General features: G+C 42.4%; 1 protein-coding gene across 14 annotated transcripts in view; it reads right to left on the bottom strand.

Moving 5' to 3' along the window:
- SETD5 (SET domain containing 5) overlaps positions 1-10,781 on the bottom strand; it is an 82,615-nt gene extending 71,834 nt beyond the window's left edge. For 8 of the 14 annotated variants that reach the window (XM_082639194.1, XM_082639197.1, XM_082639184.1 and 5 more), the window contains exon 1: positions 10,492-10,781. The gene's annotated coding sequence lies outside the window, so the exon portion shown is untranslated. Of the gene's footprint in view, positions 1-9,675; positions 9,823-10,491 lie in introns of those variants that run through there. The other 6 variants (XM_082639188.1, XM_082639187.1, XM_082639186.1 and 3 more) reach the window with 2 other exon arrangements.
- Between the last annotated feature and the right edge of the window lie 5,824 nt (positions 10,782-16,605).

Raw genomic sequence — 16,605 nt, forward strand, 5'->3', positions numbered from 1 at the left:
CTAATCAACTAAGTACAACGTATGAACCTTATCTTCACCAAATGGAATGGTTTCAGTAAAATCCAAAGGGAGTCCATTTTTCTACATTCCCTCTATTTTGTTGTATTTGGAATTTTTCATAATAAAAAATTAAATCTGTATCTATCCCCTCCCTCACCACAAACTAAAAGGAAAAGAAAAAGGCATTCTAAACTGTCCACGTGGAAATGGGGGTTCAGAGAGGCCAAAAGAAAAATCCTAGCCGAGAGGACAATCAGAAGAGCTCTATAAAAGAAAACTGTGTTGCTATGGAGTGATGAAAAGTTACACGACCCTCTATAATTAGGGTGAGCATGTAATTTATGGCCCAAATTGGGACATTTTTGAGAGTGAAAGGGGTGCTATTACTAACTACCTGGTAGACATAAACCAGGACTCTCCCAGGGAAACCAAGATGTATGGTCACTCTATCCACAAAAGATTAAATTTAAAAATCATTTTCACAGAGGATATTCAACTCAATCCTTTGGGTAACCATTTTCCATAGAAACATATTCCTAATGTAATAGAGTTCAGAAAAGCTAAGGTATTCTACACACAAAAAAATTACTTTTCATCTTTCTTGCCTGGCACAGTTATATCATAAAGTGGATATGCCTTACTTCTCTTCTTGTTGCTCAGTGTATTCTGCAAACCTCCAGCCATTCCTTTCCATACCAACTGTGCATGATAAACTATGAGAGGAAAGTTACACTTACCCAGAGCCTTGCTTTTCTAAAAATACACGTCTTCCCATGGGCCTCCACACATGACTTAGTCAGACTCCTACTCAATTTATGAACAGATACCTTATTCCTAGCAATACTTCAAATCTTAACAGCCTAGGGGTAAAGGAAGAGTAAGCAAAAACATTTTGATCAGGTCAGCCAGCCCAAGCTCCAAAGGGCCTTGGGGTTGGCATTATTATTACCTACTTGTTCTAAAGTGGTATGGCTACAGTAACTGCAGAGCTCCATACATGTTAATATAATTTTCAAATTTTTTAATTTTTAGCAAATATCTGGTTTTAGTATTGCTTACATACATGTCACCAAGAGTACCTGGTAAACTGTGAATATTTTATGCCATTTCATATGTTTTAAAATACTGGGTAAACCTTTTCAATAAAAGTAGCCTAAATATGAAAGTATGCAACAATTTGGTACAATTTAGCCTCATCCTAAAATGTGGATTGATACCCTGTCAACCTACCTTCATTCTTTTCTATTACTAAGTTATGACATTAAAGTTCTAATTGCCATAAATAAAACTAAATTTGTCTAGTAAGAACGCAAATAATTAAAAACGGACTTCAAAAATTTGGACTTGCTTCTACAATTTCCTCAAGCCTGTTCTTCGTTATTTTTGTTTGCTTAAAGTCATTTCACCATACATTTTCCAGGCTGTGGGCATAAAGACACTTCACTTGCATGGCTGTAGCAGTCTGCACCACAGAAATCAAGAAAATAAAAATTTATGTATTCATACAACAATCTAATGCTACATTTGGCATGCAATCAATCACAGTCCCTCAAAAGTCTTTCTCCTTGTTTTACTTTAAGAGATTAAACTCTTTTGTCTTTAGAACTAAAATACAGTTTTTTTTAAAAGTGCCCTTTACACTCTATCCCAAATGTTATCATATTAAACATTTATTTTTAAAATAACTATCTGACTGCGGCTCTTCCGTTCCTGTCTGGTTTCTCTTATAAAATAAGTCAGGGCTTCCCTGGTGGCGCAGTGGTTGAGAGTCCGCCTGCCGATGCAGGGGACACGGGTTCGTGCCCCGGTCCGGGAAGATCCCACATGCCGCGGAGCGGCTGAGCCCGTGAGCCATGGCCGCTGAGCCTGCGCTCCGCAACGGAAGGGGCCACACATCAGTGAGAGGCCCGCGTACCGCAAAAATAAATAAATAAATAAATAAATAAATAAAATAAGTCAATTCTCAACGGCCTACGTTAATAAAGGAAAATGTAACATAAAGGCAGAGTAATTGACAACAGGTCCTTCCAGGTCATTCCTCATAAATAAAACCTTCCTTGGATGCCAAGAATGCCCAAACAGTTGATTATTAACTGCAGATCATCCTCCTTCGCAGAGCTGTGAGAGAGTACAAACTGTATGTGTTGTGGCATGCACAGAGGTTGGTGGAAGGAAACAGAATTTTTCAACACAGGCCAAAGATCATAACAGGACAGGAATGAAAAACCATGGGGACAGGGGGACGAAAAAAGAAAAGAAACAACCTTAAACAAAATGACAAACAATGGGTGCAAATGTAAAACAACGACATCCATCTGGATATACATTAAAATTAACAAGTAAACATTATTAAATATGCTAACACTATACTGGAACATCCTAACCAGATCATAACTTCTAAGAATTATGAAATAATCCTCTTACTATATCCAGCAGTGCACATGCCTTACTAGATTACTGGATTTTATTTGAGTCTTCACATTTCATGAGTGGGGAGGAGGAAATTTCAGCATCAGGAAATAATAAAAATAAAATTTCTTGTTTGGGGAGGCGGTGTGGGAAAAACAAGGCTTGAAAAACAAATTATGCAGCTTGAAGAAAGAAGTGTGAAAAATGAAAAATCTATATTCAAACAATTTCACCTCCACTAAGGTAAAGGGGTAAATATTCATCAAGGTTTAATTTTTAACCTTACTTTTGTCATAAATCTGAGTTAACACTTATTAGTAATTCCCAGTTCAAATTGCAAATATTATCTACAAAAGAGATTCTCTCTTTTTTCAAGCTAATAATACGGTGGCATCTGGTGGTAATAATGCTTGTGTGACCAACCAATGAAAAATAAGTATGCTTAAAAACAGTTTTTTTTTCCTGTAAGGCTAAGAACTGAAATGGCTTATCAAGAAAGAGAATGCAAGGTACTGAAGTTATAAAACCTCTTTCACTACTGACTTTTAAGAATAGGACAAATTAGCTTTGTCTTTAAGTATATATAAACAATCGAATCATAATAAAAATCCTAATAGCCCATCCAATTTTCCCCCTTTGTCCTATTTTCTTTTTTGCTGGGGAGAGGCACTGCGGGATGATAATAGCAGGAAATAAGGTGGAGCAGCTGCACAGGCAAGATGAGGTAGGTAGTGCAGCGTTTCACCTTCATTCTAGCCTACTGCTGACTACGTCTTACTGAAAATGAGATTAGCTGTTTGGGGAGCCAAAGCAGTTATCAAAACCTTTGGGATCAAAATGTGCGCCCTCCCCACTCTTGCCAGGAACTTTTTAGGGTAATAGGAGTACTAGGAACCACGATGAAGAGATTTCTAATTATTTGGGAAGTGGTGTGTGTGCACCCGAGTGTGTGTACATGCACAAGCATATGCGTAAAGGATGTTTACCCTAGTGCTAGCAATGTGGGTCTTAGGACACGTAAAGAAAACTGTCTGGAATGGAGGCCAGGGTTTGAATTAGATGGCTTCTACTTTACTTCCACAAATCTATGGAAATAATCCGTGTGAATGAATTTTAAAGAGAAGAAATGACTACCCTTAATTTCCACAGTAATATAAAATACAGCCCACTAAATTTCATGTTAATGAAAAAAACTTCTAACTAACGGCAGTGATAATTAGTCAAATTTCCCTTTTCAGGTCAAAATATATCTTTACTGCCAAGACCACTGCACATAAAAATATAATGTTAAGTACCTAACATATTTCTTTTACTGAGGGAAAAGACACAAAACTTGGTCGTTTGTTTACTATTACAATGTGCATTAAAGGCAGTTTTTAGCTATTCTATTAAGTCAAAACATCTCTTCTTTGCTAACAGCCACAAGCTCTGAACCCATAAGTAAAAATTAGGATTCCAGTTTCCTTTATCATCTCCTCCAGTCTGGATAGAAGGGAAAACTTTAAAGCTAGTTTAATAACATTGCAATACAGGTGGTATCTCAATTCAAGCAACAGATGCACTCTTGGAAAGCTGAGTTCAAACCAATTATGTCTAAAAATCAAATTCTCCTACAATATATTAAGCATTTAAAGGAACCACAGCATATACCTTTTAAAAAGCAAGAATCCTTTTGCAATCAAAATAACTGCTATCTAATTTGTGAATGCAATTCTTTATTTGGGTTTTTAAAAAGAAGTGGCACACATGTATTGTTCAACATTTATTTTAAAACTAACTACAGGGCTTCCCTGGTGGCTCAGTGGTTAAGCATCCACCTGCCAATGCAAGGGACATGGGTTCGAGCCCTGGTCTGGGAAGATCACAAGCCACAAAGCAACTAAGCCTGTGCGCCACAACTAGTGAGCCTGCCAGCCACAACTACTGAGCCCGTGTGCTACAACTACTGAAACCCGTGCACCTAGAGCCTGTGCTCCGCAACAAGAGAAGCCCGCGCACTGCAACGAAGAGTTGCCCCCGCTCGCCACAACTAGAGAAAGCCTGTGCGCAGCAACGAAGACCCAATGCAGCCAAAAATAAATAAATAAATAAAACTAACTACAAATACTGTTCAGGACATTGATCCTTTTAACATTTTAATGAAAACCTCCACAAACTTTGAAATATTTCATTATGATTTTGCTTAAAGGGATAATGACAGATCTCTTCCAACTCTGATTCATATTAATTCTAATAAACTAGATACAACCATCCCACTTGCAACTGGGAGCTGAGTACGTATGTATCAAACAAGGTTGTGCCTAACTTAAAAGGGGGGCTGGGTAAACTCCAGAGAATATCATGTTCTTCAGGAAGTAGGGGTGAGACTGAAACAGTAAGTAACCTTTCTTTAGTTAGCATTTTACATGATGGCAACCCAACACTTGAATGCTGAAGGATGCTCTCCATAATACTGATATAAAATTGGAGCTAACAATATGCAACTATTTCACAAAGGGAAACAAACTATTCTACTTACTCTGGTCTAATCCCCCCCCAAATAAGGACAATGTACGTACTGAAATATAAAAGTTTTATTCAGATAGAATATTCTTTTCCATTTTTTTAATGAGAATTCAGCTCTCAGATGCTCCAGAATTGGTCTACTGGGGGGGAGGGGTGATTTGTATTTAGGAGGGTGGAGAACATGGGATTTATTCTTTTAATCTATACAAAGCGTTAATTTTTTATTTTCCTTGGAGGAGGGGATGGGTTCCTACCAGATATTCAGGGACATACTAAATTTGGGGTTAACATTATATGGTTGGCACAAATTCAATGCTCGAGTAGGAACTATAAATGATTTCTTTAATTGTATGCCAAACTGAATAATCTCCCAGGGAAAAGAACCTCCTCCTCCTGCCTTTCCTACCTCCTGCCCCTCCCCCATCAACACTGCCTCCCTGCTGTGCAAAGAGCCCTTTGTCCTGCCCCGCACTTATCTAGCTGTTTGGCCATATTGACAGGCCAACTAGAGGCATAATAAGCGAGTCAGTCTGATATAAGCAGCTGGCAATTTCAAACAAATATCTTCCTTTTCTACTCAGTCCAAATCCTGCTGCAGAGGTCTCAGGCCCCTCCCATGCTTCCACCTATTTTTCAAACAGTACAGCAAGGAACTCTGCATTTTCTCTCAATTAGGTAGCACATCAAAAACTTGATTCCCCAGACAGAAACAAATTCTGTATAAAGTCCTACATCCACTGTTTTTTCTGTGATTCATAACATAGGCCAAGGAGTACCCTCAGCTCTAGGTGTATAACATGACTAACATGGCTAAGAAAATGATTTTTACTCCTTCAATCTGCCATCAAAACTGTGATAATTCTCATACTTCAAAGAAAGAAGAGCACAGAAGAGGAATCAGTCAGATCAAATCTACAGTCATATACATCAAGCAAAACTGGCCAGTAATCCTAGTGTTTTAAAAATACTAAATACATTATTCCAATAAGCAGAAAATTCCTTATCCCTGTCTTTATATCAAAGATACTTAATGTGACCCTTACATCTCTCCCTGAGGTATTCAGCAAACAAAATCCATATGATGGAAAAACTGAGTGAGGCAGGATGGGATTACAAATTCCTTGCTCAGTGAGGGCTCATATAAAGTAGACAGAGATTCTGCTTCATTGTTCCTTTATTATCTCTCATAGTTCCCTTCATAAAGTGTTAAGAGTTTAATATATTCTGTCAAAATAAGAGGATTCTCTAAAGTAATGTTTTCCAACACCCGTCCCCCACCAAGTTACAGGGTATCTTTTTTCATAACACTGCAACTAATTAAACAAAATATGTACCAAGAAATTAAAGAAATGATATTCTATCAACCTTTGGTGAACTTCCCTGAATCTTTCCAAGAGAAATCAATCATTGCATCAAGGGAAAGGTTAAAAATGCCATTTCACTACATATTTTGGAATTTTTGGCAGCAAGGAATGGTGTCAATCCCTGTTTATCATAGGTACATTATACCTATTTTCTAAGGAGTGCCTCTGAAAGGATTTTTTTTTTTTTACAAATAACTACCAGTTGTATTACTCAATATATATTATCTTAAAATTTTGCGGAGTCAAAGTTTTGTTTGTTTTAAACAAACATCCCTATCAATAAGTTTTAGTTTTCAATAGCCAAAACAATTTTTATAAAAAAAATTCGCTGCTAGGCCTTTTAGTTTCAAATTAAACTGACACACCACCAGACGTGAACCACAAGTTATAAAAAAATTTTATTTTATTCATGATCCAATTTCTCACTGATAATATGTATCCAACAATCATTAACTGTCCTTAACTGTGGCCTAATGTTTCATAAGTTATTTGAATATGAAGAGGATAAAGTAAAAGTGGTTGTCTGCACATCTGCATTTTCTACCGTATTATTTTCCTGTCCAAAGGCAAAAAAATGAAGTAGCCACTCTCCTCCAGAAAGGCCAAAATAAGTCCAGAAAGTAAGTTCCTGAACACAAAACACTATCAAAAGATATTAAAATTTTCAAGCATACTGGTTAAATAAATCCTATGAAAAGGCCCTCTATGCTCTTAAGGAAATGATCGTACATTAAGATCACAAGGGGGTTCCAAACAGGAAATACAAGTTAAAAGCAATTACTTTATAAGGTAACTTTCATGTTACATAATAACTTAAAGACATTTATATCTAAACTATGTTAAACAGCCAGTATGAGTAAAACCATATTTACCTGATATGACATCTTTTATATGTGATAGTAGTAAGAATTAGAACCACCTAAAATATTATCCATTAAAGGTTCTGTTTCATTAGTCTGCTTACATCACTGAGAGCCAATGCAAGCAACCTTTGTGAATGACAAAACTCATTTCCATTCTTTTTGGTTCCCGCCACAAATGCCAGAGTCACACCACACATTATAGATGACTGGGTACATCTGCACAAAACTGAACATATCAAAGTTCTTAGGGAAAAAAATATATGGGCTGCAAGAGTCATAGGGGGAAAGAAGACAACACACATGGGCATCTGTTAAGTATTGAATGTAACTGATGGTATATTGGGGTGGTGGTTCTTCTTCAAGTACTTCCATACTCAGCAAACTGTTTGCTTAATCAGAGATCTCCCTGAAGTGTGGGAGCTGTGGGGGAAGAGAGACCACATGAGGGGCTCAGAGGCTGTCTTCTCAAGTATACTGTACACTAGATATTTGATTTCTGAATATTCCAGACTAGAATGAATATTCCTTCTAGTCTGTCCCATATTTCAGATGGATCACGCCCAAACATATACATCCTTGTGATCTTAGATGACTATATTCAACAATATTATAATGAATCAATATCATAGGTCAAATTCTAAAGAAAAAAATCTAATCTGGAGAAGTCTATTACAAATACAGAAAAAAAGAAAATACTTCTGATAGTTATATATAGAAATAATTCCGAAAAGGACAGTTCTTTTTAGAGTTTAAGATTCCTAATTTAGTAAAATGTTTAGCAAAACACCTGTTCAATAAGGTAAATATGGTCTAACCAGAAGGAGACACAGAAATAAAGTATTAAAATTGATTTAATGATTAAAGAGATGGAGGAAAACCTGTCAGTTGCAGAAAAATGAACTGATATTTTCCCCATTCTCGTTCTCAGGGAGATCCTTAAATTCTTATTACTTTGGTTGTAAATGTATTGAAAAATTAAAACTCAAATGGAACTTCCAGTCCTATCCAAGCAAAATCCCCAGGCAAAAACCAAAATGTGCCAAAAAACCAAAAACCGAACAAAAAAGGAAAGTCTTTAACTATGATCCAGTTTCCAGACGGTGATATCCATAAATGGGTAGAAGGTTATGAATTGCTAGTTCTCATGTCCCCACCAATAAAATGCAAACCACTCAGCAGTGAAAATTCCCAGGAAAGCAAGGTTTCTTCTTAGTCCTAAAGCAGCCATCGCCTAAGTGCAGCTCCCTGCAGCCAACAGCATTAATGGACGCTGCACTGCTGTCCTTCCCTGGAGACAGCAGCCAGCACTACTCAAGCTTCTCACGTAGCAACCAGAGCTCCAGAGCCAGCAGCTGCTGCTGCCTTGTATACTCACCCCGGTGATCCAACCCAAAGGAACAACCTTCTCCTTACCCCACCCCCACTCCTTACACACTCTTTTTTTTTGGGGGGGGGGTGGAGTGGGGTGGGGGGAGGACCAGTGTTCCATGCCAGGAGGGCTGGAATTATGCCTTTAGAAAGAAACAATCCTAAAGTCACCCTTTTAGTTTGAACTAAGGCCTTTTATTAGAAAAATCAATTTACCAAATTCCAAATATATATTTAATAAGCCAGCAATTTAGGAGTGAAGATTAAGCTTTAGTCTTTAAAAGGCCAATTTGCCAAACACTCTCTTTACAGTCAAATTTAAGTCTGCAGCTAAAGACAGAGGCTTGTGTTATGTCCTACTAAAGGACATAATTCATTTTTCTATATATAATGACATGCTGAGTAAACCTTAAAGATTCTAATCCCATAATGGTCCAGAATTTTTGGCTAGAGAAGAAAACTAATGATCCTCCTGAGAAAACTGGTAGAAACCAATAAAAAAAATTACCTCTGTCCCCCAAGAGGCCCAGAAACCTCTGATAATATGAATATTCTCTACTTTAATACTACCTCAGATTCCATACACCGAAAATTACCATTTATAATTTTTCTCTCAAAGTGACGTAAAAATATTAATGATATAAAACTAATCACCAAGAATTTTCCCAAAATAGGGGGTACACATTCTCCTGAAAAGCTCAAACACTCAACTCAGCTGAATCCTCCCTAATCAAAGTATAGCTATGTAACTGCCCAACAAAAAAATGTTAATATGACCTTGGTCACATATCTGTTATCTAAATGCAACTCGTTTAATCAAGTGCTAAGGGAAATTAGCAGACGACCTAGGGATTTTTCCAGTACTACAAGAACGGAGAAGACTGGAAAAATGAACGAAGTACAGACAAAGCCCAATGGAACCCAGAGGTCTGGGCAAGAAATGAGTTAGTGGTGAACACTCTGCACGAGTAACATGAGAAAGCAGAAAATGCAGGTCATACACGCACCCCTGACCCAGACCAGCAGAGCTGGCTCCAGCACCAGTATACACGGGAAAGACCAGTTATTCCTAAGAAGTGAGACAAGCAAAGGAGCTCTGTAGAATAAATTAGCAGAGAAGGGGCTTTCCCGACAGTTAAACTTTCCCTCTCACGCGATTCACCTACTTAAAACCAGGGCTCTTCCTCACCACCATTCACTTCGCATCCCTGGCTTCCGCACAGACGGAAAGGGAATTCATAAAGGCTACATTTTTCTGCCTTTAAAGACGTTCGCAAATGATCGCTCTCCACGCCCAAGGCAGGCAAAACGACACAATCTGGCTCAACTCCAAGCTAGAACCCTACAAATTCAGTAGGGCCATCTCAGAGATACTGGGGCAAACGCCACCGAGAGCCCAAGAATGCGAGCTGGGGGTGGCGAAGGTAACGTCTTTAGTGTGAGAAACGAAGCAATCATCTGCGATGGGGACCCTGGACGAGAGGGAAGGCGTCCAGAAACATTCTGGGGGGGGAGGGGGGATGGAGATCGAGGCCCCCAGAGGGATCAGAGTTGTCACAAGGCCGCGCGAACGGGGGTGGGGGTGAGGTTTGGGGAGGGGGAAAAAGTGTGCCTGGGTATTTTGAGGGGAGAGCAGCGAGAGGCCTACCCTCAAGTAAAAGGTAAACGTGGAGTAGGCAGTTCCCAGGAAAAGGGGTGAAGAGGCGTGGGGGGAGGGGAAACGTCCTGACCCAGGAAAGACGTGAAAAGGGTAGCGGGGTCGACGAGATTACCGACGGGGCTCTCTGCCTGGGCAAGAGGGGTGCAACGGTGTGCGGGGGGCGGCGAGCGGGATGAGAAGGGGCAACATCCTCCTTGCTGAGGGCCTGGGGAGGGCCAGGCCCACGTCCCGAAAGCGAGCGCGGGGAGACGGAGGAGGTGACCCTTCCCTCCCCCGGGGCCCGGTCGTGAGGGTAGGTCTCGCTTTTCTGTCGGACCCTTACCTTGTCCCAGGCCTGGGCCCGGGCTGCGGCGCACGGCACTCCCGGGAGGCAGCAGGACTCGAGTTAGGCCCAACACGGCGCCACGGCGTTTCCTGGCCGGGAATGGCCCGTGCCCGTGAGGTGGGGGTGGGGGGCAGAAAGGCGGAGCGAGCCAAAGCCGGGGAGGGGGAAGGGCCAGGGAAGGAAGGGGGGCCGGCACTACAGTGTTGGCGGACTGGCGGGACTGGGGTTGCGTGAGTCTCTGAGCGCAGGCGGGCGGCGGCCGCCCCTCCCCCGGCGGCGGCGGCGGCGGCGGCGGCGGCGGCGGCGGCAGCAGCAGCTCACTCAGCCCGCTGCCCGAGCGGAAACGCCACTGACCGCACGGGGATTCCCAGCGCCGGCGCCAGGGGCACCCGGGACACGCCCCCTCCCGCAGCGCCATTGGCCCCTCCGCCCACCGCCCCGCACTCATTGGCCAACTTGCCGCCAATCAGCGGAAGCCGCTGGGGCCGCCTAGAGAAGAGGCTGTGCTCTGGAGCTCCCGCTCCTCAGAGAGCCTCGGCTAGGTAGGGGAGCGGAACTCTGGTGGGAGGGGGGGCCTGGCGGTTTGGCGGGGGGGTGGGTGGCTGAGGTCGTCTGGCCGGTAGCTGGGGGTCGCCTTCCCCCGCGGGAAGTCGGGAGCATAGCGTTTGTTACGCTGCAAGGGAAAGAGGGGGTTAGAGGCAGGCGGGAGTGCGGCCCGCCCTGCGGCAACCGGAGGGGGAGGGAGAAGGGAGCGGAAAAGGCTCGAATCCAGACGGAGCCATTGCTCCCAGAGGGGGGGCGCTTCCGGCTCTTCTGCTGTCACTGATTGGTTGCCGCTCCTCCCGCCGTGTGCGAAAACACAAATGGCGTGTTTTGGTTGGAGCAAAGCGCCTGTCAGTTACAGCCTCGGGAGTGCGCAGCCGCTTAGAGACTCTCGCATTGCCCCCTTGGGGGGGTAGGTAGGTGGGGTGGGGAGAGAGCTGGACTGGCGGGCGCGGTCGGCCTCCCGCTGGGGGGAGGAGAGGGTCAGTGAAAGTGGCTCCGTGCGGGCGTCCTGCCACCCTCCCCTTCCTTCGGGGGAGTCGGTTTACCCGCCGCCTGTTTGGCTTCAGCATCTGATTGGCTGCTGAAGCCCCGGCAACGGCCCCTTCTTATTGGCTCGGGTCCCAAATGAGCGAAACCACTGCGCGGGTCGGCGGGGAGGCGGTCGTTGGTACGGTCCTCCCCGAGGCCCAGCGCCGCAGTGTCTGGCCCTGCGCCCCTGCGCAACGTGGCAGGAAGCGCGCGCTGGAGGCGGGGGCGGGCTGCAGGGCCGAGGCTTCTGGGTGGCGGCGACTGCGGCTCCGCCCTGGGCGTCCGCCGCCTGAAGGACGAGACTAGCCCGACGTGCTCCCGGACCCGTGGGGGTGGAGGAAGGAGCCGGGGTCCGTCCTGCTGGTTTGTGGGTGGGAGGCGCATGTTCTCCAAAAATCGGCGCGAGCTGCAATCCAGAAGAAGCTGCAGAGGAGGGGGCGGAGGGAAGGCCGCACCCTGCTCGGCAGGGGGAGGGGAGTGCCGCAATACCTTTATGGGAGTTCTCGGCTGCCTCCTGTCTCCTAAGGACCGCCCTGGGCCTAGAAAGATCCCTCCCTCCCCCGCGATCTCGTCATCGCCTCCATGTCGAGTCGCTCCTTCTCGATTGTGGGCGGGATTCTTTTGCCCACGCTTAACCTGATTCCTGGGCGTTGTCCTGCAGGGAACTGAGCAGGTGTAAGATTATGAGGACGAGCCCAGTTTCTCTACCCCCAGACTTGAGTTTGTGTCACAAAGTAATTATAATAGGGGTGGAGGGGGGAAATGGAGTCCAGGCAACACCTGGGGCTGATTTTATGCAGCGAGACTGCGTGTTATGACTTCTTAAGATCTTTTTGTCGCATTTTTCCTGGAGATTAAGGGAGGTAGATTAAAGGCTTGATCTCCTGAGTTTTAAACTTTACCCATTTGAAGCCCTTGCTACACCACCAAAATAGAGCATTTTAGATTTAAATCTTAATCTTAAAATTTTAGTCCCCCACCCTTGCATCCTCAGGGTCAGGCATTTTAGCAACTCTCACTCATGCTTTCAGCCCATTTTCTGTTTGTTTTACTTGCTCATTTAGTCCCAGACATAGCATTGGCTTTCTTCTCTCCTGTTTTGGTAGCCCGGTAAGTCATGAAACCACACAGGCTACCCAACTCGAGCACAGGCCTCACTCTTGCCCAGCAGTGCGTTTATTCCTCCTTTACAGATATTCTTGAATCTTCACATTAATTTTCATTTTGTCCTTTTCCTTCAGCTGGGATTCTACTTCTGACCCTCTTCTCAGTCCAGATGATTTTGGCTACTGCTTTCCTGAGAATTGGGTGTGAGGTTCAGCAACATCTCTCTTTTATGTCCTTTGAATACCTTTCAGTCCATCTCCAGTGCTGTTCTCATCAGTAACTGAGCTCAGTTGCCATAATGCTAGTAGCCTCTGAACCAGTGTCTCCATCTCTGGTATCTGCTGATACAACTTTTGTGTGTCCAGGACAGTTGTCCTAACATGAAGATAGAGCATGAAAATAACTGATCCAACTCCTTTATTGGCTCCCTAACTACTGACAGAATGAATTCCATCGTTGCAAATGTGATATGCAAGGTCCCTCAATGGACTGATCTCACCTTAACAGCTTTTTCCTTTGCCACAGCTTTCTGCATGTACACACAAACACTACTTCTCAAGTCACACTGAATTGACTGCTGTTTACCCAAATCATAGTGAGATTATCAGACCTCTTTGTAGGGTGGTTCCTCCTGGAATGCTACCCTTGATAATCCTTACCCTTCTAGTAAAGACTGTTAAGACTCAAATATCATCTTGCCTTCTGTGATCTGCCGTCCTTTAAGCCAGACTCGCCTATAAAAAAGTTAGTATTGCTTTCTCTTGGTCCCATAGCGGGTTGAATCATAGCACTTCTCAGGTTATTGTTCTTGCTTGTTTAAATTCTCTTAACTATTCGGAGCTTCTTGAGGGCACAGGCTCTTGTTGAGTCTTGTACCTGAGCTCCTAGTATATTCCTTGTTGGCTAGCCAACCCTAAATGAAAGATGCCTTTATAAGGTTTGATAGATTGGTCTCTCAAACACTTCTTTGTGCACTTGCTCGTGCTCTAGATTAGCACTGCCCAGTAGAACCTTCTGCAGTGATGGAAATACCCCATAGTTGTGCTGTCCAATATGGTGGCCACTAACCACACATTACTATTGAGCCCTGGAAATGTGGCTATTATGACTAAGGAAGTCAATTTTTAATTTTATGTAATTTAAGCTTAAATTGCCACTGTGGAGGTGTGGCTGTAGCCACAAACTTGTGTTGCAGATTGCAGAATACTTAATATGGACATTGATAATTTTGTCTTCATACTGAGCCCTAAGGAGATAAAAGTTGAACCTTTCTGGCCCATTTAGGTGTGCACAGCGCCCCCCCCCCCCCCAAGTTGGTTGGTTGGTTGGTTTTAAAACTTATTTGTATACTTTAGCTGACAGCTGAATCCAGCAAACCATTACTAAAGATAAACCTGCCTTGGACAATGGTGTGTTGAGAAAGCAACTGTTGATTCGTTTGAGTTTCAAGAATGCATAATGGATTTTAGGAAAGTGGGATTTCATTAAATCATAACGGTGACAGAAGTTTAATGAGGAATAGGACTATATCTGATGTTAGTGAAACTAGCCCTGAATTTCAGTTCTATGAAGTTTTCAATTTTGGAAAAACTTCCATCAGAGGAGGCCCTAAGTATCATATCTTAAGTTACAGGAAATCATCACAAAGTAAGTTTTCATTCTGATGAAGTATAAATTAATAGATATGTTTTAACACCAAAATGCTTTTTGGTTTATATGCTAATATAGATAGCATCTTGTAAATTTCGATTTTTTTATATTTAAAAGACAAGTTTTTTAACTTCAAATTTCTTAAGATTTTTCCTTAAAATATGAGAAGTGCACATAATTAAAATATGAGAAGTGCACATAATTGGCTTGCTATTTAGTGCAGATTCCCAGTCCCACACCCAGAGATTCTGAATTCAGTTAAGACTGGTGGGGGTCACTAGAATTCTGTGTCTTTTATGTGCTTCTGATGTTGGTGGCCCAGAAATCACACTGCAAATACAGCCCCAAGGGGCTACAGTATGCCTATCTTATAAAAAATGATTACAACTTCAGGGAAACTGTATGTCCCCTCTACTTTGTCTGTAATTTTTTCCTCCAGAAAAACTGAATAAATGGGGAAACATTTTGAAAGGCAAAAAAAAAAGTTATATTTAATAGTTTGGGAAACTTACAGGTCAGACTGCTTTGTTTTAAAAGGAATGTTAAACTATTCCAAGTAATCTTTTTTTTTTTTACTTTTTTACCAAGGAAGTTCCCTTTTTTGTCTGTTTTCCCACTAAATGCATTCCTCAATGATACGGATTTGCTCTTGATTCCCTGGTGCCTGAACACAGCTGGGTACTCAATAAATGTTGATTTTATTGATTTATATGTGAAGTTTGTTTTCAAGTAATAGTTTAAATCCACAGAAGCAATGCTCCTTTTATGGAGAAACTTTAGGATCATACTTAACCCAAGTCACCTGATATTCTATTCATAAAGGAAACCGATGCCTCATGGTCTCTGAATACATTTGTCTGCCATTCAGCTCTTCCTTGGGTTTCCTGTGCAAACCCCTGCACTTATCCTCTTCCTGTGCTTGACTTCCTTAGGCTTTATTACAATTTTTAAACAAAGCAGCTACTTACCTCCTGCTGAAGTAGAGCCATATTATTTCTTATACTCCTAGGACAGAAATTAAATAGAGTGAAAACTTGTACTTGCATGAGAGAGTTGAAGGTTTTGTAAGGGATTTTATAATTTTTTTTTTAAGATTTACAAAATTTGAACTACATAATGTTTCATTTTTATGCACGGAAGAGATTTGGTATAATTATGGTTTGCAACTGTTAATTCAGAATATGATAGGGATCAACATCACAAGGATAAGACTAGTTTGTTTTAAGCCCATTTTAATTGTAGAGCACATTGTTAGGTCACATATCCAGAAGTCTGGTACTTTACTTTGCAGGCTGAGAATTCTTGATTTAGTTACCTAGTAGCGTACTACTTTATTGGAGGATGTATTTCTCCAGAAGACTTTTCTTCTTATCCATGACTCCCCATGGAGTCTTGATGGAGTGGGTGAGAAACTGGGTTATTAGAGAACTGTTAATAGAATCGTATAAAATATTTAGGTTTATTTTATCTAGGCCAGTGTTGAACTTGATGACTTATTCCTGGTATCATGATGTATACCTTCCTGGTGACTAGAGATTATGTTCTGCCTCTCTGATTATATCTGGAAGTCATGGTTACACTTAATAATTCTACTTTCTAGCTTTTTTCCTGGACCTTTGCTTTGTACTGGTACTTAGTCACCCTTTGTGTTCTAGTTTTTTTGGGTTTTTAAAAAACATGTTGGGCTTCCCTGGTGGCGCAGTGGTTGAGAGTCTGCCTGCCGATGCAGGGGACACGGGTTCGTGCCCCGGTCCGGGAGGATCCCACATGCCGCGGAGCAGCTGGGCCCGTGAGCCATGGCCGCTGAGCCTGCGCGTCCGGAGCCTGTGCTCTGCAACGGGAGAGGCCACAGCGGTGAGAGGCCCGCGTACCACACACACACACACACACACACACAATGTTTACGATTGACTCTTCCTGCTGACGACAGTAACACATTTTCAGATCACATTTATAGAATTGGTTATTTTACCAGCTAATGAACCCCACCTCTAGTATGTGGATTCTAGTCAATTCAGTCAACACTCTTTACAGACTTTCTTCTTTTTACTGACCTTTGGTTAAAATCTCATCCCAGACTTTTTAGTATAATAAGTAGTGGCAACTTACTAGTGCATACTATAGGCAAAGCTAATGGAAACATAGGTTAGAAGAAATGAACTAATAATATTCATTGAGTGCCAGTTGTGTACCAGATAGTATGCCAGACTCTGCCGGTGTATTTAGTGTGGTTCTGATACATAAAACCTCATCTTACAGAGTAGGAAACTGAAGCTGTGG

The sequence above is a fragment of the Mesoplodon mirus genome (genome assembly GCF_964341445.2).
Source record: "Mesoplodon mirus genome assembly, chromosome: 12".
NCBI classification, from domain to species: domain Eukaryota; kingdom Metazoa; phylum Chordata; class Mammalia; order Artiodactyla; family Ziphiidae; genus Mesoplodon; species Mesoplodon mirus.